The following is a 7,538-nucleotide window of genomic DNA, read 5'->3' as shown; positions in this document are numbered from 1 at the left end:
ATTTAATATGAAACTAAAAAGAAATTCAAGAAATGCTTAAAATATTTCTCATAAATCACTGTGGAAAGGAGGGGAAGGAAGGAAAAAGGAAGGAAGGAAGGAAGGAAGGAAGGAGGAAGGAAGGAAGGAAGGGAAGGAGGGAGGGAGGGGTGTAAGAGCAGCCGGAAAAGGAAGTAACTTAGCCATATAGCAAAAGGAAGAGATAATAGACGGGCAGACCAAATGTTATGCTCATGTTCATGAAATATCAAAAGAACCAGAAGAAATCCTCTAAGGCACAAGGTAAAGGACTTATGGAAAGACATAGATATGAAGCATATAGAATGAGAAGGCATGGATATGTTGTGATCAGTACTAGAAGAGGAAATACCAATGTTTATGGTATCTTGGATCCTTTGAATTATAAGCAGCTAAAGAAAAGTATTTAGCACATCATGGATTATTGTTAAGAAAAAAAATTGAAAAACAACTTATATTTAGTAGACTATTGGACTTTATTGGCTCCTAGATGTTTCATAGAACATTTTGTGAAAAATAAACTATCAAAATGGCTATTGATAAGGTTTCTTTGCTGTGTAACATTTTTTGTCAATTATTGGGTAAAATTCTAGATATCATGTTCATGGAATTTTCAAATGACATGAATCTGAGAAGGATGGCTAACACCATGGATAGCAGGGTTGAAATCCAAAAAAAGATCATGACAGGATAGAATATTGGGCTAAATATACTTGTTTTTTAAAAATCAATTTCAAATTATGAAATGAGAAAAGACAACAGTTTGCAAAAATATTGAGGAGAATTTAGTGCAGTGAAGGTATCTGTGTGTCAACAGTGTGATGTGGCAGTGAAAAAAATTAATTTACCCTTAGGTAGCATTTAGAAAAATATAGTTTTCAGGAGTTAGGTGTTGATAATTCTACTGCATTCTTCCCTGGGTAGACAACATTTGGTGTGTTTGTAGTTACTTTTGGGCACTACAGGAAGGATATTGATAAGCTGAAGAGTACCCAGAAGGGGACAATCAGTATGCAGAAGGAGGCTTAGTTTATGTCATCTGAAAATTAGTCAAAGGAATGAGAGATACTTAGCCTGGCAATGACTGAAGTGTCTTCAAGCATACAAAAAGTTGTCAACTATGAGAAGAATTAATTTTGTTCTGCCAGGCCCCTCAGAGCAGAACTAGGGGCAATGGAGAGGAAATTACAAATTGGCAAATTTTGGCTTCATACAGGGAAAAAAACTTCCTAACAACTAGAGAATGGGCTATAGTTGGTTTTAGTTGGTCCCTCCTCCCTGGAGGCCACCAACCAAAAGTTGAATGTCATGATATGTCATGATATGTCAGTTATGCTATAGAGGAATTTATATTACATTAAGCACAGGTTATACTGGTTGAGTTTTAAATTTGCATCCAAATTTGAGATTTTGTGAGACTTGTATTTTTTTAAAAAATATATCTATATAGTGTTCTACTATTTATTGAGCCCTTTCCTATCAATATCAGTTCCAGAAAAAAATAAGATTGTCTCTAAAGAGGAACAAAGGATTTTACATAATCTATAAGATTTTTCTGGAATATTAGAGTTACAAGGGATGTTACAAATCTTCTAGTCCATCTCCCCTCCAGATTTTGTAGATAAGGAAGCTAAGGTCCAAAGACATCAATGAACTTATCTATGGCCACATAGTTAGTGGCAGATGCAATACAAAAATTCTGGAGTCTGGAATTCCAATCCAATATTTCGCCCTCTATGCCATTGCCTCGCAAAAAAGTACTCCATAACTTCTTAAAGATCTTATTCAATACAACTATATGATAAAAATTAAGTTGGAATTGTTGTGTAAAATTAGATCTGTTCTTTGTTTTGCTCTGGGCCCTTTGAATTCCCCAGAAATTCAGCCTAACCTCAGATGATCTTCATATGAATAATTGTGGGGAGAAGAATATGACCCTCCCCAAAAGTTAGAAGTAATGATGTAAAAAAGTACATTTTTTCAGTTAGTCACTTATATGTCAAAGGCAAGAATGACTCCTAAAATTCAAAAGAACATGAGTTACGTTAAAATGAAATGCAACCAGTAGTCATAAATCAGTTGAAAAGCCCTTACTTATGTAGCTATAATTCTAATTATATCTATACAGTATATCTACGTCAATATCTATGTGTACATGTATATGTATATGCATACATGTGCTGTCTCCCTTGACAAAATATAAGCTTCTTACAAGCAAGAACTGTTTCACCTTTGCCCATTTCTTGAGTACGCGGTAGCCTCTTGAGAAATACCTATTGATTAACTGAATGACAACCTGGTCAAATATCAGAATTGGCAATCAGATCTTCCAAGCCTATCAAGGGCATAAGAAACATAGAACTCAGGTTAATCATTCCCTTTTTGTGATTTTACAGAAACATAGTTGTTTTAGAGCTGGCTGGGGACCTAAGGAATTACCTAGTCTAAACCCCCAATTTGATGGATAAGGAAACTGACACTGAGAAGTTCATTAATGTTCCCATGGATGTTCCAGCTAGCTTGGGGCAGGATAGAGAGTAGAACCTAGGTGTCTTGACATCCAGTTCAATATTCTTTCCACTCCACAGTGCACTTGCCCACATTTCCTACTGTTCCAATATTCCACCTTCACTTTCTCAAAACTCAGTACTAGAATGTGATAGAGTGGGAGAATTGCAATTGAATTGGAGTTTTCCCTGAATAAAGATTGAGACAATAGTCTCTCTTCAATTGGGTTTCCAAGTGACTCTAGCATTCCTATTACTCAATTGACCAGTTATTAGTAGCCACTCTTTGAACCTCACATAAACTCAACCTAAATAAACTCAGAAGAAAAAAGAATCCCTAAAATATTTGTCAAGAATCATTGATGGCTAACGCAGATGTTCATTTGTATTTCTAAAGCAAATATGCAGAGGGATTTTCTCTTATATGCATTTCCATCATGCTAGGAGCAGGGGAGTAATAAAGTAGTGAAACTTAGCTGAGTTTTAATGACAACACCCTTTTGTATTCATCAGCTCAAGGATGACATTTATAGGAGATGCTGCTAAAGGGATCTGTAAAAAAAAAAATAAAAGGGATATTTATTCAGTCTAGTCGCACTTTGTCTTTTCTCCAAAGAGTGTTTGCTGAAGCAACAGACTAGCAAATACATCTCTGTCAACATCTGTTCTCGTTTTCCAAATTGACAGCATTAGGAAGTAAAAAGTTGGGATTAAATGTTATTCTTAAACCTTGGATCAAGATATAAAACTGCATTCTGTCTGTAACTAAAAAAAACTTTTTGTAAACATCTCAAAACATTGTTGGCCTGAGCCAAAAAAAGGATCTTAATTTTTTCACCATTTTTAAAATTTTGCCAACATTTGCCATGTTTATTAAATATTATGGCAAATGGGCGGGTTTGGACATATGGGTCATATATATTTCATCTGTAGAGTCATTGTCTCTGTTTAGTCTTCTTTTCAGTATTTCCCCTTTATTTTACAGCACTTAAAAATGAAAACAAAGTCAGTGTTCCCATTTTTACTTTGTTAGGGGGCTATTTCATATTTCTATGGCTTCAAAACTCAAAGTTTTGTGTTTTTATCAATATGGCTCCTTGTCCCCTTGCACATCTTAATAGATGGCTTCAGGAATTACTATCACCAGTAAATTAAACTAATTTAAGAAGACGGTGTGGTAGAAGGACAGAGTAGAAAGGGAAACAGGAATCTAGTTGATTTCTTGAAGAGAGCTTTGGATTCAGGATTACGAAGATATGAATTCAGATGCTACCTCACATATTTATTAGCTATGTGACTCAAGCAAAGTCATTTAATCTCTTTGTTCCTCAATTTCCTTATCTATAAAATAGATGCATTTTATATCACCTATAAAAGAGGGAGGTGGGACTCAGAGATCTCAAAGTTCCCCCTAGCTCAAAATCTGTGATACCATTCCCCCAGACCCCTTATTGGCAATGTGAGCATGCAAATCTTGTTTAACAGCAATCAATTAAGTGGGAAGAATAATGCTAACATAACCCTTGGCTCAAAGATCCGTTTGCATGGGACTCTCCTCATTGGTAGAGATTTATTACTCAATCCCCCTCATTTGCATGTCCTCCCAACAATTTATAAATATTATCTCATTCGATCCTCACAACAACCCTGGGAGGTAAGTGCCATTATCCCCATTTTACAGATAAGGAAACTGAAGCTAACAAAGGGTAAGCCACTTGCCCAGAGTCACACAGCTAGTAAGTGTCTGAGGCTGGATTTGAACTCAGAATTTCCTTACCCCATGTACAGCATGGTATCCATAGGGTACACCCAATATTCTGGAGACTTTCCTTGCTTTCTCCTGAACTCCTGAGGGTAGCAGTGCAGTGCTCTGACTTTCCACCTATTACTCCTACCTCTCACTATTATATCTGTAATTCTCACCAGCCTTTCTTTTTTTTTCTGAAACCTCTTTTCACAGCCTTGACAAATTTCAACAATCCATTCAAATCTGAAAGGGTCTCATTCTTTGAAATTAAAGGTTTAAATGTGGTTGGAATAGGAAATATTCATACAAAAATACTCAGGACTGATATTGAAGATGTACAACAAGCTGAACCAGAAAACAAACATTTAGAGGAAATATGTCTAGAACTGTAGGAAATTCCCATGGTAAAAACCTGAAAAACTGCTAGACACGGGAATCAAAGAACCTTGGTTCACTTTCCAGCTCTTTTTACTACCTGCGTAAATCTGATCAAGTCAAATAAATTCTCTGAGATTCTGTTTCTCCATCTATACAACAGGGGTTGGGTTGGGAAAAGGGTTAGACTAGATGACCTTTGAGGTTTGGTCCAAAATCTATCTAGACTAAATCAACTACATTGCCTGGTGCTGACTGCCCAGCTAAAAACTAGCTTTTAAAAATATCAATGTCTGTTGTTAGCAGAATAAGCCAAGGAAATAATTTGTTCAATGTTGCTTTGTTCAGAGAAGGTATACCCTTATACTTATTTTAAAACTTTTTATATTCTAGTTTTTGTGTTCAGACATTTTTATTTTATTAAAAAATAAATTTTCTTTAAAGAAAAGGAGCAAGAGGAAATATAGGTTAAAACTTTGCTTTATAGAGGCCAGAAATCTACTTAGTGTTTCAAGATTCAGTTGTCAAAAAACATTTATTAAGTATCTACTATATTCCAGGCACTGTGCTAAGCCCTAGGGATACCAAAAAAAAAAAGAGCAAAATATATCCATTGCTTTCAAGGAGCTCACAGTCTAAAAGGGGAAGACAACATGTAAACAAATATGTACAAATAAGATATAAACAGAATGAATTTAAAAGAATCAACAGAAGGAAAGCACTGGAATTAACAGGAATCAGAAAAGGCTTTTTGAAGAAGGTGGGATTTTAACTGAGACATAAAGAACCCTATTTGGCGATCTTGTGAAATCTCTGGACCTGTTTTCAGAATAATATTTTAAATACTTAAAATGTATAGGATTACAAAAGAAATTAATTATGTTCAAATAGCTATTAAAATAGTTTTCCTTAGTTCATAGGCAGCTAGGTGTCACAGTATATAAAGCACTGAACCTGGAGTCAGGAAGACCTGAATTCAAATTCAGCTGCAGACACTTACTAACTGTGTGATTCTAGGCAAGTCACTTAAACTTTGTTAGCTTCAGCTTTTCTCAACCAGAAAATGGGGATAATGATAGCACCTACCTCCCAGGGTTATTGTTTGTATCAAATGAAATAATATTTGTAAAACAATTAGCATAGTGTCTCATACATACTGGACACTATATTAGGGCTGGCTATCGTTATCATCATCATCATCATCATCATCATCATCATCATCATCACCACCATCATCATCATTATCATTATTCCTGAAATCCATCCATGTTTAGAGCCTCTAATCTAGAGGAGCTCCTCACCTCTCATGTAGTGAAGTGTAATAATAATAAAAGCACTTCAATATTCACAAAGCACTTCACATAAACCATCTCATTTAATTCTCACAATAACCCTATAAGGTGCCATAGCCAGAAGGGGGAAAAATATGCTAAAATCATAGAATCATTGAACATTAGAGTTAGAAGGGATCTTAGAAATCGTTTATTCTAATCTTTTCAATTTGCAACTCTTTATAGATAAGGAATTTGAAGCCCGGAGGATAAGGTAACTTGCTTTAAGTCATGCGTCCATTTAGTGGTGGAGGACAGTCTCAAACCTGGGGCTTCTGACTCTCATCTGGTGCTCTTTCCACTATCAAATGTTCAGTCTTGTCTTATTGTGCAATATGAGAACACAGGAAAGAAAGAATACCCTTGTGTTCAAGGAGAGGACATAAAAAAGAACTGGTAGTAGATATTTCCCTTTGTGTAGGGAGAGAAAACAAATCAGATCAATCCCTTTCTCTATAGACTTCTTGGAGGAAAAAAGTTTTGTGTTGTTGTTGGGCTGTTTTTTTTTACCTTTTATGATAAAATATAAGGGATTAATTAAGCATAATTAACCTAGAATTCAGGCACTAGTGGCTTCTGTGCTAACTTTAATCGAAGCCCTTGTCCATGCATGCATAGTACTTGTAGCAGCAGATATTTGGGTCCAAAATGATGTAGCCTCCCTCCTATAATCCAAGTTGGCAGGAACTTGCAAGTAAAAACCCATGGCCTGAGTACAGAGTGAAGGTTATCTAAAATAACAATCAAATATGTGGCCAGGAAGTGATGGAAGAAAAGTCGCACCTTGGGAAGGTATTATCTTTTAAAATTCTCATTTATTCTGCATTTGTGTTTTCTGGTTCTTAATTCTCTGAAAACGTACAATTCATTGATATTTTGGTTATGTTAATGATGGGCTTTGTTTTCATTGAAGCTAAAATTACAACTTCTTCTTCCTGACCAGGGAACACTGTCTGTGACCTCACACTGTAACTGCTATTGAAGGATATGGATGCACAGTACCTTGGATTAGAGTAGCAGTAATGGAGGGATTGGAAAGCTTTGGGAGCAGTTTCAATGAAGGAGGTAGGCCTTGACCTGGGCCATGAAGCAAGTGTAGTACTTAAAAAAGCAAAACCAGAAGGCATACACAAAGTTAAATAGAAGACATTACCTAGGAGATTTTGAATGGTGGAAAAAGGTAATTCAGTCATTTGGCAAGATCAAGGATGACAGAGACCTGATGTTTCTCTATTTACCAAGAAATGTCAATAGGCCTAGAAGAAACCTCCAGCAGGTAGAATGGATTCATGGGAGGATATAGCAAGATTTATATAGATTGAGAAGGTATGACTAGGTTGAATCAATTTATAACAACTACAATTAAACACCCACTATATGCCTGGTACTGTGGTAGGCACTGAGGTTACAGATGGTAAACAATTCGACATCAATCCCTCCCTGATTTTTATATACTACTTTTCTGTGCACATGTCATTTTCTCAGATAGAATGTAAGCTCTCTAAGGGCAGGAATTGTTCAGGTTTTGTCTGTTAGGCCTAACACCTAAAATAGTGACTG

This window comes from Trichosurus vulpecula, chromosome 2, assembly GCF_011100635.1.
Source record: "Trichosurus vulpecula isolate mTriVul1 chromosome 2, mTriVul1.pri, whole genome shotgun sequence".
Classification (NCBI taxonomy): domain Eukaryota; kingdom Metazoa; phylum Chordata; class Mammalia; order Diprotodontia; family Phalangeridae; genus Trichosurus; species Trichosurus vulpecula.
This window is presented reverse-complemented; position numbering follows the sequence as displayed.